Consider the following 24,598-nt stretch of genomic DNA (forward strand, 5'->3'; position numbering starts at 1 on the left):
AAAACAAATCTCCATAAATTTACAAATATCAAAATACTAGAAAGCATCTGTCAGACCACAATGCTATCAAACTAGAAATCAACAATAGGAAGACCAAGGAAATAAAGCCAAATACATGGAAACTGAGTAACACCCTGCTGAAAAGCGACTGGGTAGTAGAAGTAATTAAATGTGAATTCACAAAGTTCCTAGAAACAAATGAGAATGAAAACAAAACATACCAAAATCTTTGGGACACAGCGAAAGTGGTGCTGAGAGGAAAATTTATTGCAATAAATGCACACATCCAAAAAGAAGAAAGAACCAAGATTAACACATTAACACAGCATCTACAACAAGTAGAAACAGACCAAGAGAGGGAACCTACAGCCACCAAAAGAAAACAAATAATAAAGATTAGAGCAGAAATAAATGATAGAAAACAGAAAAACTATAGAAAGAATCAATAGAACAAGAAGCTGATTCTTTGAAAGGATTAACAAAATTGACAGGCCGTTGGCAAACCTAACAAAAAAAAAAGAGAAGACACAAATAACAAACATTAGAAATCACATGGGCGATGTCACAATGGAACCAAAGGAAATCAAAAGGATAATAACAGAATACTATGAAAAGTTATACTCCAACAAATTTGAAAACTTATAAGAGATGGATACATTTTTAGATTAAACACAACCTACCTAAACTTACACAGAGTGAAGTAGAAAACCTGAACAGACCCATAATAAAAGAAGAAATGGATCAGGTCATCAAAAAACTCCCAACCAAAAGAAGTCCAGACCCAGATGGCTTCACTAGTGAGTTCTAGCAAACATTCAGGGAAGAGCTGTCACCAATTCTACTCAAATTATTCCAGAAGATAGAGGAGGATGGAAAACTTCCTAATACATTTTATGAAGCAAGCATAACCCTCATACCAAAATCAGGGAAGGACGTCACTAAGAAAGAAAATTATAGACCAATATCCCTCATGAACATAGATGCAAAAATTCTCAACAAAATCCTAGCCAACAGAATCCAGCAGCACATCAAAAAGATGATAACATAGTGGTGAAGTGGGATTCATATCAGGAATGCAAGGATAGTTCAACATTAGAAAAACAATCAACGTAATCCACCATGTAAATAAGAAAAAAGAAAAGAGCCACATGATTACATCGATTGATGCACAAAAGGCATTTGATATTTCCAACATCCATTCCTGATAAAAACCCTTAACAAAGTAGGAATTGAAGGGAAATTCCTCAACATAATTAAGAGCATATATACAAAACCAATAGCCTACATTAGTCTCAATGGAGAGAAACTGAAAGCCTTCCCTTTGTGAACAGGAACCAGACAAGGATGCCCTTTGTCACCACTCCTATTCAATATAGTGTTGGAAGTCTTAGCAAGAGCTATATGGCAAGATAGGGAAATTAAAGGCATCCAAATTGGCAAAGAGGAAGTAAAATTCTCTCTATTTGCAGATATGATCCTATTCATAGAAAACCCCAAAGTCTCCATCAAAAAGCTACTAGACCTCATTGGAAGATTCAGCAAAGTGGCAGGATATAAGATCAACACACAAAAATCAGTTGCACTGAAAAGGACACTAGGAAAGCAATACCATTTACACTAGCCACCCATAGGATGAAACATCTAGGAATAAATGTAACCAGAGAAACAAAGGACCTATACAAAGAAAACTACAAAACACTACTACAAGAAACCAAAAGAGACCTACAAAAATGGAAGAATGTACCATGTTCCTAGATAGGAAGACTTAACATTGTGAAAATGTCAATACTGCCCAAAGCAATTTACACATATAATGCAATCCCAATCCAGATTCCAGCGGCATTCTTCAAAGAGATGGAAAAAACAATTACAAACTTTATATGGAAAGGAAAGAGACCCAGGATGAGCAAAGCACTGCTTAAGAAGAAGAATAAGATTGGAAACCACTCACTCCCCTACTTCAAAATTTATTACACAGCTATTGTGGTCAAAACAGCTTGCTATTGGTACAATGAAAGATACATTGATTAATGGAACAGAATCGAGAATCCAGAAATTAACCCATCCACATACAGCCAAGTGATTTTTGACAAGTCTTTTCAACAGACGGTGCTGGCAGAACTGGAAAGCGATACGCAAAAGATTGAAACAAGACCTTTACCTCACATTTTATACAAAAAAACAATTCAACATGGATTAAAGACCTAAATGTGAATCCCAGAATTATGAAGGCCATCCATGAAAAAATAGGGACAAATGTGAGGGCACTAATTCAGGGAATACACAGACTACCAAACATTTTGAAAACTGCACAAACAAAAATGGACAAAATAGATGATTGGGACATACTAAATATTAAAAACTTATGTGCATCAAAAGACTTCACCAAAAGAGTAAAAAGGGAACCCAAAGAATGGGAGAAAATCTTTTGTTACAACGCATGAGACAAGGGACTTATTTCTAAAATATATAGGAAACTACAACACCTCTACAAGAAAAAGACAAATAACCCAATTAAAAAATGGGCACAGGACATGAACAGACACTTCACCAAAGAGGAGATCCTGGCAACCAATAAATATAAGAAGAAATGTTTGTGATCACTAGCCATTGTTGTTGTTGTTAAGTGCCTTTGAGTTGACTCAGACCCATAGCGACCCTGCATAGGGTTTCCAATGAGCAGCTGGTGAGCTTGAACCACCAACCTTGCAGTTCAAATGGCTTTGCAGTCTGGCACATTAACCCACACCAGGAGTCCACCATTAGAGAGACGCAAATCAAAACAACAATGAGATATCATCTCACACCAGCAATAACAACAAAGTTCAAAAAAGTAGAGGACAAGAAATGCTGGCAAGGATGTGGCGAGACTGGGACACTCCTGCATTGATGGTGGGATTGCAAAATGGTCCAACTTCTCTAGAAAGCCATATGGCACTTCCTCAGAAGGCTGGAAATAGAAATACCTTCTGTTCCAGCAATTCCTCTACTTGGTATTTACCCACAAGAAATACAGGCCATAACTCAAGTGGATATATGCACACCAATGTTAATAGCAGCACTATTTACAATAGCAAAAAGATGGAGACAGCCTAAGTGCCCATCAACTGAAGAATGGATAAATCAACTGTGGTACATACACACAATGGGATATTATGCTACCTTGAAGAACAACAAGGAAGCTATAAACTATCATATAACTTACATAATGAGGACATTATGTTGAGTGAAATTAGTCACAAAAGGGGAAATACTGCATAGGACCACTACCATAAAAGACTATGAAAAAGAGCCATACTAAAGGGGAGGTGGGGGAGATTATTTGCTGGTTACCAGGATGTGGGGGGTGTGGGGAGGGGAGGTAGGTGAAAGTGGAGCACAGGATAGGATATAGACACAGGATAGTTTAAGTGCTAAAGAGCGGGGGCAATACACAAGAAGGGGTATGGGAATGGAAGAACAAGGCGGATGGGAAAACAACTAGGCAGGTTTGCATGGGCTAAGTAGGACAGAGGTAAATAATGATGTATGCACAACCTTGGAACAGGGCTCTGGGATACAGGGATTGAGACATGGTTGGAATGAGCAAAAGGGGGGAAATAATGTTAAGATGCTTGGCTGTCTTTTGAATCTTGGTTATCCTTACATACCATTATAAAATAGACACTTGAGGGGTAGAAAAAGGAATAGACAGAAATAACACCATAGAAAGCTTGTAAGTCTGTCTTCTGTCTAAAACTGATTGGAACACCTAAAATGGGGCTACAGCATGCCTAGTGAAGGAGGCTTCCTGCGGAGCCTTTGCATTACATAAGACCATAGGTGGAATCCTGAACCCCAGTCTGGAGTGGCTAGAAGAACAGAAGATACTTCTTGAAAGAAAGACCAACAGGAAAAATACAAAACATTAACAGCAGTCCAACTGATTACTACAAGAACAAGCAAGTTGCTTGCCCAGGAGACACCAAGGCAAGCAGTTGGGTCCTCTCAGGGCAAACACCCTTCCAAGACTGAGACTCAGTGGGAATACACGAGCAGACACATGCTCTGACTGGTGACCACGTTAGTCAGCGATAAGGTGAAGTGAGGGAAAAACAGCAATGAAGCTGTGAGCTAAGTCCCACCACATTCAATAGACTCTTGTGAACCCGGGTGGAGATCTGTTTGGCCAGCAGTTTGCCAAGACCTGGGGACTCCTGGGCCCAGAGTAAGTTATATAGCCACAGAGGACTAGAGTGGAGAATGAAGCATCCAGCCGATAAGGAGAGAGGGCATATGCACAAGAACAACTACACTTGCAGATAATACCCCCTTGACCTGGCTTCAATGGCTGGATGATCAGAGCTCAACTAGAAGAAGAAAGAAGAGGGAAAAAAGCATAATCGGACACATTTTGATGAACTTTACCTACACTTATGAATGCAGTAGCTCAAAAGAGGGAACAAATCTTTACAAAGAGCATCATTCCCACCCTCTCCGCACACAGGGTAGACAAGGATGGGCAACTTTGACACTGGCTACCCAAAATGGGGGGCTACAAAGGCAAGAAGTGACTCACTTACAAGAAGGAGCCTAGATCCAGAGGGCGCAGAGGAAGGTAGAATTTCTACTGAGGAATAGCCAATCTGTCTGGATGGGGCTGATGAAAGGGGAAGGGGATATGACTCTTGTGCTATCAGGACTGACTGTGAGGGTTGGAAATGTAAAGCTAGACATTTTGTAGCAAAAGCAGGGGAGTGATTGACTTTGCAGTCCAGGAGTGGAGGTCCCTGGGATCATCAAGGGACCCCATCCAGAGAAACAGTGACGCCAGAGATGGAGGCAGAGAAGATGACGTGGAGAGATGGAGCAGCTGGGAACTTTAGACCCAGAGAGGGAGAGGGGCTGTTTGCTGTTGACCGACAGACAGGCTTGCGGGGTGTACCCTTTGGTTGATTGATGATGCATGGAGGGGATTGTAACCATCTCAGTGAACCGATATATGATAGGATAAGTGTAAAGCTAATGTTCTCCCATGTAAACTATCACATAATTCACAATAAAACATTTTTTAAAAAATTAGAAAAGGTGTGTTCTCTTTGTATTCCTTTACCATACTTATTTAATCTGTATGCTGAGAAAATAATCTGAGAAGTTGGATTATATGAAGAAGATTGGAGGAAGTCTCATTAGCAACTTTCTGCAATATGCAGATGATACAACCTTGCTTGCTGATAGGAAAGAGGACTTGAAATACTTACTGATGAAGAACAAAGACCACAGCCTTCAGTATGGTCTGCATCTCTCAATGTTAAGAGAATAAAAATCCTCACAACAGAACCAGTAAATAACATCATGGTGAATGGAAAAAAGACTGAAGTTGTCAGAGACTTCATTTTGCTTGGACCAACCATCAACACTCATGGAAGAAGCAAGAGACCTCTTTAAAATGTTAACAATGATACCAGTTTGAGGACTAAGGTATGCCTGGCATTACCTCGTATGCATGTGAAAGTTGGACAATGAATAAGCAAGATGGGAGAATAATTGATGCATTTGAATTATGGTGTTGGAGGAAAACATTGAAAATAATATGAACTACCAGGAGAATGAGCACTTCTGTTTTTGAAGAAGTATAGCCAGAATGCTCCTTAGAATCTAGGATGAGGACACTTTATCTCTAGAACTTTGGACATATTGTCAGGAATGTTTGGTAATGCAAAGGGTCAGTACAAAAGAGGAAGATCCCCAACTAGATGGATTGACAGAGTGGCAGCAACAGTGGGCTCAACTGTTATGAGGCTGGCGCAGGACTGGGCAATGTTTTGTTCTGTAGTGCTTGTGGTGACTAGGGGTCAGAACTGACTCAATGGTATCAAATAGCAAGAAACCCAGTCATTGTATCAGAGCCATGTAGATTGTAGCTCAAAGGGATATGTTTAGTATTTCACTGTACCGCAGGTTCAGACTTGTATATTTTGAGCTACATATGAGGGAGCTCCCAAAAGTTCATGAAAAAGTACCATTGTCTTTCCATTCCGTTTTTCCAGGAACCTTCGAAACCCCCTCATACTTGAATCGGTCCCTTCAGAATCTCACCTAAAATTCTTGTTTTCTCTTCCTTCTTCCCACAGAACACTTCATTTAGAAATTTTAAAACAAGTTATACATTTATTGTACAGTTTTGGGTGCTCCTGAAAGCTGATTAAGATTACTCATCTACAAGCCTAAGACTTTAAGATGCTACTGAGAAAAAAAAAAAAAGACACTAAGAGTTTTTATACTAACATCCTTGCGTCCTCTTGCCCTTTTGGTGAAAATAAAGTTGAGTGTTTGCAATAGAAAAGAGTAGTTGCTCTGATTAAAGTACCAACAATTGGCCTGACTCAACAATTACTTCCTATGCTGGAGATCTGACGGTGTCAAGAATGAGAAATGGGGAAGAAGGTGGGTGTCAAATGTGTCTGATGAGGGTCCAAAGTTTTAAAAGAGTTGGTTCCCGTTGCTCTTTTCAGTGCCATAGTTGTTTTGGTAGAAGAACCGATCTCTAAAGCTTCTGAATCCACCATGCTGCGTGACATCACCCCCTTTAGGTAGTTTTGTAAGCATCAGCCTGGGTCCCATTACATAATAGGCCACTGTTGTTTTGGATTAATTCTTTCTCTCCTAGTCCACCTTTATGTCTACTTTTTACCTCATTCAGTCTTGAAAGCCTCTCCAGTGATTAGCACCCTTAAGTCCATAGCACCCCCTCAGAGTGACTTTCCCCAAAACATCACATTCTCAAATAGGCTCTTACGCGTTTTTGCGTCTCCTTCCTCTTAGCTTCCCTTAATGGCATATGATAAATTTCTTCATCTCAGGAGGTCCGCTCTGACCAAGTATTAGGATGATAGCAATTGAATTTTCAAGGTGAATCCTTACTTACTAAAGCTTCACTCCCCATCTCCGGTGATACTTGGGTCTTGTGGTGAAGAGGTTGGGAATTGGTTCTAAAATCATGGTTGATTCTGGTAGGAATTAAGCTCCAGTCATTAATTCATAATGGCCACTTGGGTCTTGTGCTAATGTTCATAGTGTTTTGTTTATGTTTCCTTTTGGGGCCATATTAATACTCCTCATGGAGAAATTGAAGTTCAGCAGAGAGAGCTACAAGAAGGAAATGAAAAGTTCGTTACACAGAGCCTCTCCTTTCGTATAGTAATTAAGACCATTATTGAATATGATAATCTTCTTTATAGGATTTTCAATTTCCTCACTTAGAAGCTTCTAATTTTCTTTTTGCCCTTTTCATTTTACAAGCAATTATCTGTAAGTGCAACTGAAGTACTAGGGATCTGAGTTGTTATTCTTAAAATTGGGAACTATAAAGTCTAAGGAATAAATGTGCAGATTGATAAAACCATTCACATGCTGTTTCTTTACATCATGTTGTTTTTGTTTTTATTTTTGTGTGTTCAGGGTGTGATTTCTGTAATGAAGGGAGGAAAAAAACCATAGTGTCTGCTTTAATTATAAAATAATACCCATTCCTTTTTGATAAGTCAGGGTCTCACAGTCACACAGAAAACGTGACTTGTGTCTGTGGCTTTGATCCAAACCAGTTGCGGTTGCAGTGAGATGAGTCATTGAAGAAATAAAATGACGCATTGTACTAAGCAAATCTGCAGCACAAGACCTCTTTGAAGTGTTCAAAAGCAAAGGTGTCAGCTTGAGGACTAAGGTGTGCCTGTCTCAAGCCATGGTATTTTCAATAACCTCATATGCATGTGAAAGTTGGACAATGAATCAGGAAGATCATAGAAGAATTGATGCATTTTTGTTATGGTGTTGGAGGAGAATATCAAAAGTACCATGTACTGCCAAAAGAATAAATAGATCTGTGTTGAAAGAAGTACAGCCAGAATGCTCCTTGGAAACCAGGATGGTCAGACTTCATCTCTCATACTTCAGACATGTTATCAGGAGTCCCTGGAGAAGGACATTATGCTTGGTAAAGTGGAGGGTCAGCGAAAAAGAAGACCCCCAAGGAGATTGGCACAGTGGCAATAGACTCAAGCATAGCAGCAACTGTGAGGCTGGGGCAGGACCGGGCGGAGTTTCTTTCTGTTGTACGTAGGGTCGCTATGAGTTGGAACCAACTCAATGGTACCTAGCAATAACAACACCTTTCTTTAGTTTCAGCCCCAAATCTTCTTGTGTCCTTTGATGTCATTAAGATTCTGAGTCAGTACAAGGAACAAGTTCTATTGAAAAATGAGTAGATACTATTACCATATATATATATATATATATGTATATATAAATATATAGAAACATTGGCGGTCCCAAGTTGGTTCCATGAAACATCCCCACATTTCCTCTAATGCACCAAGTCCAAGCTACTCCTGGCTCCACTACATACTGTTGTTAGTCACATGAGAAAACTTCGATTCAGGGTTTTGACTGGGGATGGGGGTCATTGTAGAGGACATCATGGAGCCACAAGAGTTGTCTGTGCTAGTATCCTCATGTGTTTATAACTCTCTGAGGATCCCTGGTAGTACAGTCACTAAGCTAATAACCTATAGATCAGTAGTTTGAACCCACCAGTCACTCCATGGGAGAAGGATGTAGCAGTGAACTTCCATAAAAATGACAGTCTTGGAAATCCTGTGGGGCAGTTCTACTCTGTCCTATAGGGTCTCTGTAAATTGGAATCCACTCAAAGGCTTTTATCTTTTTCTTTTGGAGACATATGCTACTTGGCAGGAGGTCATTGCTCACACATCAAATACTTTTCAATGCAGACTAGATGGTGGTAGATCTGGGCTCCACCATTTTCTAGAGCCTTTGACATCTTCTTTATGAGTTCACTCTCCAAAGCACAATGTACAGTGTGGGGTTTGCTCTTCCAAGAAAAACACACTTGGTAAGACACTTTGTGTTCATGAGACTCTGTGTGTTTGAGGTTGCTTTTGGTTACAGATTACATTGTGTCCTCCAAAATATCTGTTGGGATCCTAACCTCTGTAGCTGATAGTATAATCTCATTTGGGAAGAGGATTTTCTTTGTTATGTGAATGAGGTTCTATTACTGTAGAGAGTGTCCTGAACCTAATTACTTCTGAGTTATAAGGCACAGCTTAGACACAGAGACAAGAAAGCACACATGAGAAGCTGCCAGGGAATATAGAAGCTGCAAGAGACAAGGATCTTCCCCAAGAGGCGACAGAGGCACAGCCTCCTCCTACAGCCTGGGCCCCAAATTCAGACTGTCAGCCTCCTGAATTATGAGAAAATAAAGTTGTATTCATATATATATATGTTTTATTGTGAATTTTGTGATAGTTTACATGGGAGAACATTAGTTTTACATTCATTCTATCATACATCGTTTCATTGCCATAGTTACTATCCCATCCATGCATCATCAATGAAGCAAAGGGTATACCCTGCAAGCCTGCCCCCCCCCCCCCCCGCCCCAAGTCCTCAGCACACAGCCCCTTTCCCTCTCTGGATCTCAAGTACCCAGCCACTCCATCTCTCCACGTCATCGTCTCTGCCTACATCTCAGACATCACTGCTTCTCTGGGTAGGGTCCTGCTCTCCGCTCTTCTCCATTGATGGTCCTAGGGACCACCGCTCCTAGACCGCAAAGTTAATCACTCCCCTCCTTGCTATAAAATGTCCACCTTTACATTTCCAACCCTCACAATCGGTCCTGATAACAAGTATTCACTATTGCATCACAAGAGACCCATCTGCATTTCATTTAATCAGCCCTTCCTGGACAGGCTGGATACTATTCACTGGAGACTCTACCTTCCTCCATGCCCTCTGGATCTATGTTCCCTCTTGAAAGCCTGTAAGCCAGTCACTTCTTGCCTTTGTATCCCTCCTCCCATTTTGGGTAGCCAATGTCCAAGTTGCCCATCCCTGTCTATCTTTGTGTGGAGGGGGTGGGAATAATTCTTGCAGCAAGGATTTGTTTCCTCTTTTGAGCTACTGCATTTATAGGTGTAGGTCAAGTTTATCAAATTGTATCAGATGACATTTTTTTCCTCTTCTTTCTTCTTCGGGTTGAGCTCTGATCATCCAGTCATTGAAGCCAGGTCAAGTGGGTATCATCTGCAAGTGTGGGTGTTCTTGCGTCTGTCTGCCCTTTTCTTACCAGCTGGCTGCTTTGCTCTCCACTCTAGTCCTCTGTGGCTGTGTCATTGACTCTGAGCCCATGAGTCCCCAGGTCTTGCCACACTGCTGACCAACTAGGTCTCCACCCGGGTTCACAGGAGTCTGCTGAACGATGTAGGACTTAGCTCGCCACTTCACTGATGTTTTTCCCTTATGGGTGACGTGCGTGGTTGCCAATCAGAGCGTGTATTCCCATTACGTCTTAGTTCTGGAAGAGGATTTGCACTGAGAGGACCCGACCACTTGCCTTGATTTCTCCTGGGCAAGCAACTTGCTTGTTCTTGTAGTAACAGTTGAACTGCCCTTATTGTTTTGTATTTTTCCTGTAGGCCTTTCTTTCAAGAAGTATCTTCTGGTTTTCTAGCTGCTCCAGACTGGTCTGCTCATCCTATCAAGTGGAAATTTCCCATCTCTGAAGATCTGGATGTGGTTCAGGCTTCCACCTATAGTCTTATGTAATGCAGAGGCTCCTCAGGAAACCTCCTTCACTGGGCACATTGTAGCCGCATTTTAGGTATTCCAATCAGTTATAGGCAGAAGACGGACTTACAAGCTTTCTATGGCGATATTTCTGGCTATTCCTTTCTCTCCCCCTCCAGTGTCTGTTTTATAATATAATACATGGAAAACCAAGGTTCAAAAGACAGCCAAGTATCTTAACATTATCCCTCCTTTCCCCCATTCCAACCATGTGTCAATCTCTGTATCCCAGAGCCCTGTTGTTCCAAGGCTGTGCCTACATCATTTTTTACCCTCTGTCCCATTTAGCCCATTCATACTTGCCTAATTGTTCTCCCATCTGCTTTGTTCTTCCATTTCCCTCTCCCTACTTGTATATTGCCCCCTTCCCAACAGCCAAACTATCCTGCGTCTATTCCCTGCCCTGTGCTCCACCTTCCTCTCTCATCCCTAACCTTACCCCTACGTCCAAGCAAACAGCTAAGAATCCACTTTAGTGGATTAGTATGGGTTCTTTTTCTTAGTCTTTTACAGTAGTGGTCCTATGCAATATTTCGCCTTTTGTGACTGACTAATTTCACTCAACATAATGTCCTTAAGGTTCATCCATGTTAGGTAGTGGCATGCAGCTTCCTTGTTATTTTTCAAGGTAGCATAATACTCCATTGTGTATGTACCACAGCTTGTTTATCCATTCTTCAGTTGATGGGCACTTTGGCTGTCTCCATCTTTTTGCTATTGTACATAGTGCAGCTATGAACATTGGTGTGCATATATCTTCCCATTTTGTGGCTCGTTTTTCTTATTGGTAAATACCAAGTAGAGGAATTGCTGAATCATATGGTATTTCTATTATCAACCTTCTGAGGAAGCGCCATATCGCTTTCCAGAGAGGTTGGACCATTTTTCAGTCCCACCAGCAGTGCAAGAGTGTCCCAGTCTCGCCCCATCCCTGCCAGCACTTATTGTCCTCAACTTTTTGATCTTTGCTGTTATTGCTGGTGTGAGATGATATCTCATTGTTGTTTTGATTTGCATCTCTGTAATGGCTAGTGATTGTGAACATTTCTTCATATGTTTGTTGACTGCCAGGATCTCCTCCTTAGTGAAGTGTCTGTTCATATTCTGTGTCCATTTCTTAATTGGGTTATTTGTCTTATTTTTGTAGATGTGTTGTATTTTCCTATATATATTAGAAATGAGTCCCTTATCCGATATGTTGTTGCAAAATAATTTTTCCCAGTATGTGGGTTCCCTTTTTACTCTCTTGGTGAAGTCTTTTGATGCACACAAGTTTTTAATTTTTAGTATGTCCCATTCATCTATTTTTGTTTGTGTATTTTTCAAAATGTGTGGCAGTCTGTATATGCCCTGAATTAGTGCCCTCACGATTGCCCCTATTTTTTTCATTGATGATCTTCATAATTTTGAGATTCACATTTAGCTCTTTAATCCATGTTGAGTTCATTTTTGTATAGGGCGTGAGGCAAAGGTCTTGTTTCAGTCTTTTACATATTGCTTTCCAGTTCTGCCAGCAACATTTGTTAAAGAGACTGTCTCTTCCCCATGCAATATCCCTAGGCACTTTGTCGAAGATCATTTGGCTGTAAGTGGTTGGGTTAATATCTGGATTCTCAATTCTGCTCCATTGATCAATGTCTCTTTCATTGTACCAGTACCAGGCTGTTTTGACCACCGTAGCCATGTAGTAAAGTTTGAAATCCGGAAGTGAGAGACCTCCAACCTTGTTCTTCCTTTTAAGCAATGCTTTGCTTATCCTGGGTCTCTTTCCTTTCCGTATAAAATTTGTAATTGTCCTTTCCATCTCTTTGAAGAATGTTGTTGGAATCTGGATTGGGATTGCATTGTATGTGTAAAATGCTCTGGGTAGTATTGACATTTTCACAATGTTGAGTCTTCCTATCCAGGAACATGGTGTGTTCTTCCACTTCTGTAGATCTCTTTTGGTTTCTTGTAGTAGTGCTTTGTAGTTTTCATTGTATAAGTCCTTTGTTTCTCTGGTTATGTTTATTCCTAGGTATTTCGTCCTTTGCGTGACTGTTGTAAATGGTATTGCTTTCCTAACGTCCTTCTCATCATTATTGCTGTTGCTATAGAGAAATCCAATTGATTTTTGTATGTTGATCTTATACCCTACCACTTTGCTGAATCTTTCGTTAAGGTCTAATATTTTACTGAGTCTTTGGGGTTTTCTATGTATAGCATCATATCATCTGCAAATAAGGAGAGTTTTACTTCCTCTTTGCCAATTTGGATGCCTTTAATTTCTTTATCATGCCGTATAGCTGGCTAAAACTTCCAGCACAATATTGAATAGGAGCAGTGATAAAGGGTATCCTTGTCTGGTTCCTATTCGCAGGGGGAAGGCTTTCAGTTTCTCTCCATTGAGCATGATGTAGGATCTTGGTTTTGTATATATGCTCTTGATTATGTTGAGGAATTTCCCTTCAATTTGTACTTTGTTGAGTGTTTTTATCAGGAATGGATGTTGGATTTTGTCAAATGCCTTTTCTGCATCAATTGATATGATCACGTGGTTCTTTTCCTTTTTCTTATTTATAGGATGGATTATGCTGATTGTTTTCCTGATGTTGAACCATCCTTGCATCCCTTTTATGAAACCCACTTGGTCATGATGTAGTATTTTTTTGATGTGCTGTTGGATTCTGTTGGCTAGGATTTTGTTGAGGATTTTTGCATATATGTTCAAGAGGGATATTGGTCTATAATTTTCTTTCTTAGTGATGTCTTTTCCTCGTTTTGGTATGAGGGTTATGCTTGTTTCATAGAAAGTATTAGGGAGTTTTCCATCCTCTTCTATGTTCTGGAGTAATTTGAGTAGAATTGGTGGCAATTCTTCTCTGAATGTTTGGTAGAACTCACCTGTGAAGTCATCTGGGCCTGGGCTTTTGTTGGTCAGGAGTTTTTTTGATGATCTGGTCAATTTCTTCTTTTGTTATGGGTTTGTTCAAATTTTTTACTTCAGTCTGAGTAAGTTTAGGTAGGTCGTGTTTTTCTAGAAATGTATCCATCTCATCCCAATTTTCTAATTTGTTGGAGTACAGCTCTTCGTAATATTCTGTTATTATCTTTTTTATTTCGTTTGGTTCTGTTGTGACTTCCCCTATGTGTTTTCTAATGCGATTTATTTGTGTCCTCTCCCTCTTTTCTTTCGTTAGTTTTGCCAATGGTTTGTCAATTTTATTAATCCTTTCAAAGAACCAGCTTCTTGTCCTGTTGAATCTTTCTATAGTTTTTCGGTTTTCCATCTAATTTATTTCTGCTCTTATCTTTATTATTTCCCTTCTTTTGGTTACCGTAGGTTTCCTCTGCTGGTCTGCTTCTCGTTGTTGATGGTGCTGTGTTAATGTGTTGATTTTGGCTCTTTCCTTTTTTTGGATGTGTGAATTTATCGCAATATATTGTCTTCTCAGAATTGCTTTCGCCATGTCCCAAAGATTTTGATATGTTGTGTTTTCATTCTCGTTTGTTTCTAGGAACTTTGTGAATTCACGTTTAATTTCTTCTTTTACTCAGTCGCTTTTCAGCAGGATGTTGTTCAATTTCCATGTATTCGACTTTATTGTTTTGGCCTTCTTATTGTTGATTTCTAGTTTTATAGCATTGTGGTCTGAGAAGATGCTCTGTAGAATATTGATGGTTGTGAATTTATGGAAGCTTGCTTTGTGGCCTAACACATGGTCAATTCTGGAAAATGTTCCATGCACATTGGAAAAGAATGTGTATTGTGCTGTTGTTGGATAGAATGCTCTGTAAACACCTATGAGGTCAAGTTGGTTGATTGTGTTGTTAAGTTCCTCTGTAGCATTGTTGAGTTTCTTTCTGGTTGTTCTATCCCTTTTTGAGAGTGGTGTGTTGAAATCTCCCACTATAATTGTGGGTTTATCTATTTCTTTCTTCAATTCCATTAAGGTTTGCTTCATATATCTTGGTGCTCTTTCGTTGGGAGGGTATATGTTTGTTATGTTTATGTTGTCTTGCTCAATTGACCCTTTGATCATGAAATAGTGTCCTTCTTTGTCTCTTATGCTGGTTTTTTATCTTTGTCGGAGATTAGTATTGCCACTCATGCTTGTTTATTGCTGCTGTTGGCTTGGTAAAAAATTTTTTCCATCCTTTGACTCTTAGTCTGTGTTTGTCTTTGTGTGTAAGGTGTGTCTCTTGCAGGCAGCATATTGATGGATCTTGTTTTCTTATCCATTCTGCCACTCTTTGTCTCTTCACTGGTGCATGGATCCATTGCCATTCAATGTAATTATCGATAAGTATGAATTGATTAGTGTCATTATGTTACTTTTTTGACAATTTTGTTCGTTCTTTGGTTCTGCTTTCCTTCTTGTATTGGGTTTGTGTTTTTTGAGTTGATTCTGGTCAGTTTCTTCCTAGTTTGTCTGTTCACTTGTTCTGTTTGTGAATTCATTTTTATGACATGTTGTGGAGTGTTAACTTTCTTTGGGGTTACCTTGTAATCTACTAACTTTTCTCTGCATTTAGGATATTCCATTGTAACCTGTAATTTGCCTGGCATCCCCTCCACCTGGGGCTTCTGTTGCTGCATTTGTCCCTTCTTTGACATTGATATGCTTATGTCCTTCAGTTGATCTCTGGGCTCCCTTGAGTTTGTTGTTGTAGTCTTTTTCTGTTCTGGACTTTGGTCTCTGTTGGCTGTGTTCCAGGTGGTGTTGCCATACCTGTCAATAACTGTTTGTCATCTATTCTTGTTGGTTCTCCATCCCTAGAACTCCCTTTAAGATGTTTTGAAGTGTTGGGTTGGTTTTGATAAAATCCCTCAGATTCTGTTTTTCCTGGAATGTTTTGATAGCACCATCATATTTGATTGATAGTTTTGCTGGATAGACGATTCTTAGTTGACAGTTGTTGTTGTTTTTTTCTTGCAGGGTTTTGTATACGCCTCCTCATTGCTTTCTTTCCTGCATGGTTTGTTCTGAATAGTCAGTGCTTAATCTAATTTGCTTGCCTTTATAAGTTATATTTCTCTTCTCCCTGGCCGCTTTTAGTATTCTTTCCTTGTCTTTGATTTTGGAAAGCTTGATTATTATATGTCTTGGAGACTTTCTTTTGGGGTCTACCCTTCCTGGGGTACATTGGGTTTCTTGAATGTTTATCTTCTCGTCTTTCATGATGTTAGGAAAGTTTTCTTCCAGGAGCTCTTCGACTATCTCCTCTGTGGACTTCTTTGATTCTTCTTGTGCTGGAAAGCCAATAATTCTTACATTATTCCTCTTCATGTTATCCAGCATGAATCTTAGATTCTCTTTAGACTGGTTTATCCTTTTAGCTGCTAGCTCTTATATCTTGGCAGTATTGAGAGATTTGTCATAAAGTTGTATTCTTGAAAGCCACCCACTTGTGGTATTTTACAGCAGCTCTAGGAAATGAAGAGACTCTCCAAGGAAGATTTCAGGCCTCATGGAAATGTTTGTTGTTGTTGTTATGTGCAGTGGAGTTGGCTCTGACTCATAGTGACACTGTAATATTTAGATATGTGAAAATGGGAAAAAGAACACAGAAATGGCATGAACTATCTGTTTCTGTATAAATTTATTCCCTCTGAAACCCTATACAGGGCCACTATGAATTCAAATCAACTTGATTGCATTGGGCTTTGTCATCTATCTACAATGATCAACCCATGGTCAGCCTTGTTTAATCTTTGCCTGTTCCTGCTCCCTAGAAACAAATCTCTGACATAACTGTTCCCTTTTGATGCCCATAGTACCGGAGACAGAGTCAACACCATCCTAACTTCTAAGAAGCATTCTGGCAGTACTTCTTCCATAACAGATACGTCTGTTACTCTGGCAGTCTGTGGTATATCTAATACTCTTTGGGAGCACCATAATTCAAAAGTACCAAATCTTTGATCTTTCACATTCATTGTCCAACTTTCACATATAGATGAGGTGATTGAAAATACCACAGATTGGATCAAGAGCACCTTAGCCCTCAGTCTGCTTTTCCAATCGGGCACCAAGAAAACTGTAAAACCATGTGTAAATATGATATTGAATGTTGTGTCATTTAAATGAGTAACTAAAATATGTAGTTGTTGATGATACATAATTTCTCTTATATATTCTATGATACATAATTTCCCTTATATATTCTGAGAATCTTGGTGATAAAATTGAATGTTACTTTTCTAGTTATATGCAGAATGATGGCAATTTTGTTTTCTGAAGTCTGTGAAAATAAAAATTAAAGTTCATCAGAAAAAAAAAAAAAGAGCACCTTAGCCCTCAAAGTGGCGTCCTTGCCTTTGAACACTTTCAAGAGGTGCTTTGCAACACATTTGCCTATTGTGATAAGTGATTTGATTTTTTTGACTGCTGCTTCCATGAGTGTTGATTGGGAATCTAATGAAAATGAAATCCTTGACAATTTCAATCTTTTCTCCATTTATCATGATGTATTGGTCCATTTGTGAGGATTTTTGTTTTATTTACACTGAGGTGCAATTCTTATTAAAGGCTATATAGTCTTTGATCTTCATCAGGAAATTTTTAAAGTTCTCTTTGCTTTCAGCAAGCAAGATCTTATCATCTGCATTTCGCAGGTTGTTTGTTAATGAACCTTTCTCCAACCTTGATGCCACTTTCTTCTTTATATTATCCAGCTTCTCAGATTATTTGCTGAGCATACAAGTTGAAAAAATATGAAAAAAAAAAAGATATAACCCTGATGCACACATTTCTGATTTTGAATCACTCAGTGTCCCCCTGTTCTGTTCAAATGACTACCTTTTGGTCTATGTACAGGTTATTCATTAGCACAATGCAATGTTCTGGAATACCCATTTGTGACAATGTTATCCATAGTCTGTTATGATCCACACAGTTGAATGCTGTTGCATAGTCAATAAAGCACAGGTATAAACATCTTTCTGGTATTCTCTGTTTCAGACAATTTTCAACTCAGTTACACTATGTGACAGAGTACAAACTGCCTTATAAGGCTTTCTAGGCTGTAATCTTTATGGGACCAGATCGTCAAATCTTTATTCCAGTGCATCCACTGGGTGGTTTTCAGTTCACAGCCAAGTGCTTAACTGTTGTACCACCAGGGATCCCTATCTATATATATACTATATAGATGTATAGATATATACTAGTGTTCCAAAATGCTGTTCATTTTCAGCCTTCAGTTTTGGAAAATAGATTGCAAGTTTGGGGACCTTATTTATATTCTAACTCTGTGGTCTGTCTCTTTATTAGAGACTCCTAGGTTCTAGTAATAAGTTGCCTTCTTTATGAAAGAAAAAAAAATCAATACATTGTTAGTGTTGTTTTTTCTAGATGAAATGAATGGATTAAATCAGCTTTTACCTTATTACAAAATTTATTTTTGAACAGTAAATGGGGGTTATAAGGCTCTGAGAACTGGGTGTCTTCTGGAAAAATTGAATGACCTGGTTTGGTTTTCGATGGAACTGCTTTGGCCAAAGTTACTTTGTTCTTTATGACTTAATTCATAACTGGAGGCTGTTCTGATGTAGTGCCACATTTGCCTCCCTTCCAAGCAGCTTGTGCTAAAAAGAAAAAAAAAAAAAAAAAAGGCTAATAGTAAAGCATTTTATGCTATTGAGCACTAGCATCATACTTCATATTTTACAAAGTGCTTTTTCATTATTTATACCTCACAATCTACATATGAGATCTCCTAGCTGACTGATCTCTTATATTGTGGCTGAAATATGACTAACCTAGATTCATAAATGCTTCAGGAAGCTGAAATGAATATAGGTACTCGATGACATACAAAGGCCCAGAATTCAAAATGGTCAGTCTATCCTGCCCATGGGAATGGGGAGGCAGATCACCCCAGACAGTGGAAAATAATTCTGTTTTCCTGTGGGCTCAGTGCCCTCTGGGACAAGAGAAGAAAGTGAGAGAGGGCAGGTGATTAAGTTCTTTTTACTGCCCAACAGAGAATTCAGATTTGATGAAAAATATTTTTATACCTAGGGCTTCAGACCAGTTCACTAATATCCTTGTAACCTGTGATGCAGTTTTACCTGCCTTTCAGTTAGAATCTGAGTTTGGAGGCCCTGTGTGGTGCAAAAGGTTACACACTGGACTACTAAATGAAATAACGGCTGTTCAAATCCACGTGTTCTAGAAGAAAGATGCTATACTTTCAAAAGGTCACAGGCTTGAAAACTTTCAGTTCTACTCTGAAACACATGGCATCATTATGAGTCAGAATTGACTCCATGGCAACTTGGGACCATGAATCATTCACCTATAAAAATTTTGGTACATTTACAGCATGCAAGTGTCCTGTTGTGGTGCTGTAGAATAAGCACTCGACCATAAGGTCAATTTGAACCACAAAGTTGGTGATTCAAGCTCACCAGCTGCTCCTCAGAAAGCCCATACAGGGTTGCTTTGAGTCGGAACCAACTCAACGGCACTTAACAGCAACAACAACAAAGCATGCAAGCATGGGAGGAACTCCCTTTTCCTTTTTCTATATGTAACCACATTCTCCTCTCAAGGTGTTTCCAGAATAGGGCAGTCTAAGTACAATCTGATGTGGTGACACAATGAGAAGTGGGAGACCACCTTCTAGCCCAGGGTGATCATGAATGTGTAACAGAATGAATTCAGTATGGAGCTAGGTGCCACCTCAACAAAACTAGGTTGTTGTGACCCCAGATTGCTGTGTGTATAATGTATTCCTTCCTTCAGCTCAGCCTGTCTGCTGGTTGGTACAGATGAGACTGACTTCAAGCTAAAGCAAGCCAGAAGATGGCATTCTGTATACGCATGTAGGTGTGTGTATTGTTGGTGTTTGCAGTCAAGTCCATTGTGACTCTTAGTGGCCCTATAGGACAGAGTGTAGCTGCTCCATAGGGTTTCAGAGGCTGAGTTCTGGTGTGGCGCTGTGGGTTAATGCGTCAGACTGCAAAGCCATTTGAACTACAAGCTCGGTGGTTCATGTTCACCAGTTGCTCCTTAGAAACCCTATGTAGGGTCGCTATGGGTCAGAACCGACTCGACAGCACTTAATAACAACAATCTGGAAGAGAACAGATTACTAGATCTTTTTTCCCATGGAGCAGGTAATGAATTAGCCATGCCTCCAGACATGCTCTTTCTCTATCTATCAATCTATCTATATGTTATTATTGTTGTTAAGTGCTATTGAATTGGTTCTGACTCATAGTGACCTTGTACAGGGTTTTCAAGGAGCCGCTGGTGGGTTTAAACTTCCCACAGTCAAGTGCTGATCCTACAGCACCACACCACTTAATATCATATGCAACTAAAATTTCACTGAAGATCATTTAAAACACATTGCAGTACCACATTGACAGGGAGCTGTCAGAAATTCAATTCTGATTCCAAAGAGGGCATTGTTGTTGCTGTTGTTAAGTACCATCGAGTCGATTCTGAACCATAGTGACCCTGTATAGGGTTTCCAAGGAGTAGTTGGTGAGCTTGCAGTTCAAATGACTTTGCAGTTTGATGCATTAGCCCACAGCACCATACCAGGACTCCAAAGAGGGCATAGATAGGGATATCACCGCTAATATCAGATGGATCTTGGCTGGAAGCAGGAATACCAGAAAGATGTTTACTTATATTTTATTGATTATGCAAAAGCATTTGATTGTGTGAATCATAACAAACTGTGCATAAGATTGCAATGAATGGGTATTCTACAATACTGAGCTTTGCATATAAGGAACCTGTACATAGACCATGAGGCAGGCCTTCAAACAGAACCAGGGAACACAGAATGTTTTAAAATCAGGAAAGGTATATGCCAGGGTTGTATCCTTTCATCATATTTATTTAACCCTTCATGCTAAGCAAATGATCTGAGTGTTGGGTTTCAGGCACAGTAGGGAAAAGCCTTCTGAATACATATGTATCAAGAGATTAAAAAAAAAAAAAAGACCAGAACTCATTCCAAGAGACATTAGTTTATTACAGAAAGAGAATAAAGGAGATGATTTACCAACAAGAGAATTTGCCTACAAAGGGTCAAACACAGCTGTGTCCACTGGCAGCTGGCTGTATCATGAAGCTTTACCACTCGAGTGGTGGGAGGTAGGTCTTTTTAGATCGCAGGCTATTCACAATTGTAAGGGTAGTTAAGGGTGGTATGTGGAACTAGGAAAGATAGGAGAGTTAAAGGTGCTGAGTTGTCTGTCCTCTCCTAGAGAACAAAGGGGTTTCCGGCAAGCATAGTGGGAGGAAGGACTGTAGGTTCCTTCCCAGCATGTTGTTGCTATTGTTAAATGCTGGTTTAGTCAGTTCCAACTCATAGTGACCTTACTTAGGGTTTCTGAGGAGTGGTTAGTGAGTTTGAACTGCCAACTCTTTGGCTCAAACCAACCTTGCAGTCCAGTGCTTATCCTACAGTACCACACACCAGGGCTCCATCTTTCCTAGCATGAGAAAAGCAGAATAACCAGATAGTTGGAGGAGGGGGATGTCGGCTGCTTCCCAGATAGCAGGAGCGGGCATCAGGGAAAGGAGAAATGGTTTTGAAGTGACCTGCCTTGGAAGAAGTACAGCCAGAATGCTTCTTGGGAGCCAGGATGGCCAGACTTCGTCCCTCATACTTTGAATTTGCTATCAGGAGGGACCATTCCTTGGAGAAGGAAATAATGCTAAGGAACTCTGGTAGCATAGTGGTTACAAATCGGGCTGCTAGCCTCAGGGTCAGCAGTTCGAAACTACCAGTTGCTCTGCCTGAGAAAGATGAGGCTTTCTGCTCTCGTAGAGATTTATAGCCTCGGAAACCCTATACAGGGTCCCTATGAGTCGGAACTGACTCCACAGCACATAACAACAACAACAACATATTGAAGCAACAGAGAAAAATAGGAAGACCACCAACTTGATGAATTGACACATTGACAGCAACAATGGGCTCAAACATGGCAGTTGTTGTAAGGATGGTACAGGATGGGCGATGTTTTATTCTGTTGTGCATGGGGTTGCTTGTTGGAAATGACTCGATGGCACCTGACAGCATCATATACATGAGGGGACTTCAAAAAGTTCATGAAAAAATGGAATTAAAAAAATAAGGGATAAGAACTAATAAGACACTAGACAAGGGAGTTTGAGGAGGAGGGGGCTGCTCTGGCGTGCACTCTGCAGCTTGGGAACATTTTTGCTCGTGAAACGGCTGCTTTGGAAGACTATTGCTCAGAAGAAAAGATGTTTGGTTTTCACAAGCCAATAATGTACCGAAGTATAGAGGGCTGCTGTATTTGCAGAGCTAAGTCCTCGAGTTCTCGATTCACTGACAGTAAACGCTATGAAAAGAACTTCCAGAGCTGTTTTGGGTTGCATGAGGCTTGTTCAGGAGACATCTGCAATGCCTGCATCCTCCTTGTGAAAAGATGGAAGTAGCTGCCAGTAGGATAAAAAAAAAGAAAAGAAAAGAAAAGAAAAGAATAAAAGGAATCATGTGGTAGATGCAAGGACAGGGCCCAGTCTAAAGACTACATTGAAACCAAAGAAAATGAAAACTGTGTCTGGAAATAGGATAAAAAGCAACCAGATCAGTAAACTACAGAAGGAATTTAAACATCATAACTCTGAGGCTCACAGTACCACTTCAAGTGCCTCTCCAGCCCAGTCTCCTTGTTACAGTAACCAGTCAGATGATGGTTCAGATACAGAGATGGCTTCTGGCTCTATTAGAATACCAGTCTTTTCCTTTTTAGATCTTACATACTGGAAAAGACAGAAAACATGGCGTGGGGATTATCTATAAAGGCCGCTTTGGGAAATCCTCATTGACACATATCTATTGAAGCCTTGCTGCAACAAGAAGAAAGCAACTGCTGAGAAGCCAGAGGAGCTGGGCCCAGGGACCCTCCCCATCTCCACTCAGGAGTGGTGACTGAGCTTTATGTAGAAGGGGAACAAAAACAATTTAAAGTTTGGAAAGACACAACAAAGTAACCCTCCTATTTTAACTTGGATACTTGCTGTTCTGCCAAAAGACAATATGTAGATGGTTTTGAATGGGTTATTTTTCTCCCTAGTTCCACAGACTTTGAAGCCAGTATCTATCTAGTCCACACACAAAAAAGTGTACATATAATATTTAAGATGCTGAGTATTTCATAGGAGAGCTGAATGCTGCTGTAAAGTGCTCTTTAAGTGTTTCTTTTTTTTTTTTTTTAAATCCTCTTCTAATGAATGAAAAGGGGAGTTTCAGGGGACAGGTGGGATTTTGTTGTACGATAAGCCATATGTAGTTTTAGTCTTTCTATATTGAGAAGCAGTGGTTGGGGCATTTTTAAAGATGGTTGGCTATACTTGTTTTCTCTCATGATAATAAATTTGTCATAACTCAGTAACATGGATGCCCCTAGAGGTGTTTGTTAAACAATTTTGAAATATTAAAGTCTTGCCAACATTCTGAAGATTTAAGACTATACCACTGAAATATTAAGCAGGACAGACTAAGATTTTAGGCACAAATACCTTGAAGTAGAAAGTAATGACTAAATATACAGAGAGGTAATTTGACTGTATATGTTGTATCTAGTTTTACTTCCCTCCATATTAATATTTGGTTAAGATTTTATTTATATGAAGCTTCTAAAACAGAATCAAAGCTTCTTTTGGGAAAATGGCAAGTTTTTAGGATAAACAATCCTAAATTGGTACCAAAGCATTACCACATGATGGAGAACAAACACACACCCTATTAAAAAACGTTCAGTGATCTGGAAAATAAAATATGCAAGCCTTCAAGATGATATAAAACAAAGGTGAATGCTTCTTGGGGCACATTTCTTAGATGGTTTGCTGAGTGTGTAAATAATTAGCTTTTGCTTGTGTTATATGACTGTTTGGTGACTTCATTGAAAATCTGCACAATTCAGTTTTAGCTCTGGATTACTTCGGTTAACCTTTTAGAAGGTTTTATCTGTGTAGAGTGGGTGTTTGATTTGCTTTGACCTACTTGTGTTTTTTGTTTTTTTTCTTCACTCTATATTTAAATTAAAATTCTACTAAAAGAAAAGAGGTGTATGTCAATGAGTGGGTTGATTTTGTTTGGCTTCTCTTAGCCAAGGTTTTTGAACATTGAGATTTTGATTTAACAATAAAAATCTGAATGAATTGCTTCAATTCCAAAATCTTCATGAAAGGCCTCTCACTTGAACCCCAAACCAAAGTACTCTCATTGCCTTTTTTCTGAAAGTTCAGGAAAAAACTATCACCAGTTAAGAGTTCGTAATTGAAGGAGGAGCATTTTGCCTACCTTAATAGTAACAGTATGCAGTGCTTATTTTAAAAATTGGATAATAATAAGTATCAATAAGGAGTGAGCCTGTTTTTATGGACATTCTATAATTCTATAGTTCTAAACCGAAGTTTTTATATTTCTTCCTTTTGGTGAAAACCTCCATACTACATACCACCATATGCACAGATTACATAGTGAGTTAGGTCGGCTTTTCCACAGCCTTTGAGGTGTATTACAAGAGTCCCAGCCTTACGGTCTTCCTTCTGAGTTGTATTTGAAATGGTTTCTTTTCTCTCTCTCTCTCTCTCTCTCTCTCTCTCTCCCTCATTTTGTTTTGTACATTTGGATGCAGTATTGGTGGTAGACTATACTATAATATGGATCATCTCTATGTCTGCTCTGTCTATTATATTTATTTATTTATTACTAGACCTCAACCGCAGTCTTCTTTTCCCCTTCCACCTGTCTTTGCCTGTAGGGTTACTGTATGTAGGTATGTACTTTGTATTAATATATTAGAAATCTAAAATCTGTTTTGTACTTTTTATACTGCTGGCTACTTACAATCAAAACTTTTACTAGGGTATTGAATACATTTAGTCTTATTAGAAAAAAAAGAACTAATAAGACCTAAAGCTCTGATTTCTCAGCAGAAATACTGCAGCCAAGAATAAAATGGAATGACATATACAAA

The 24,598-nt window shown here is 39.4% G+C and overlaps 1 pseudogene; it reads left to right on the forward strand.

Moving 5' to 3' along the window:
- Positions 1-21,836: 21,836 nt before the first annotated feature.
- LOC102810592 lies at positions 21,837-22,545 on the forward strand (annotated as a pseudogene).
- The last annotated feature ends 2,053 nt before the right edge of the window (positions 22,546-24,598 follow it).

Source organism: Chrysochloris asiatica, unplaced genomic scaffold (genome assembly GCF_000296735.1).
Source record: "Chrysochloris asiatica unplaced genomic scaffold, ChrAsi1.0 scaffold00051, whole genome shotgun sequence".
Taxonomy (NCBI): Eukaryota; Metazoa; Chordata; class Mammalia; order Afrosoricida; family Chrysochloridae; genus Chrysochloris; species Chrysochloris asiatica.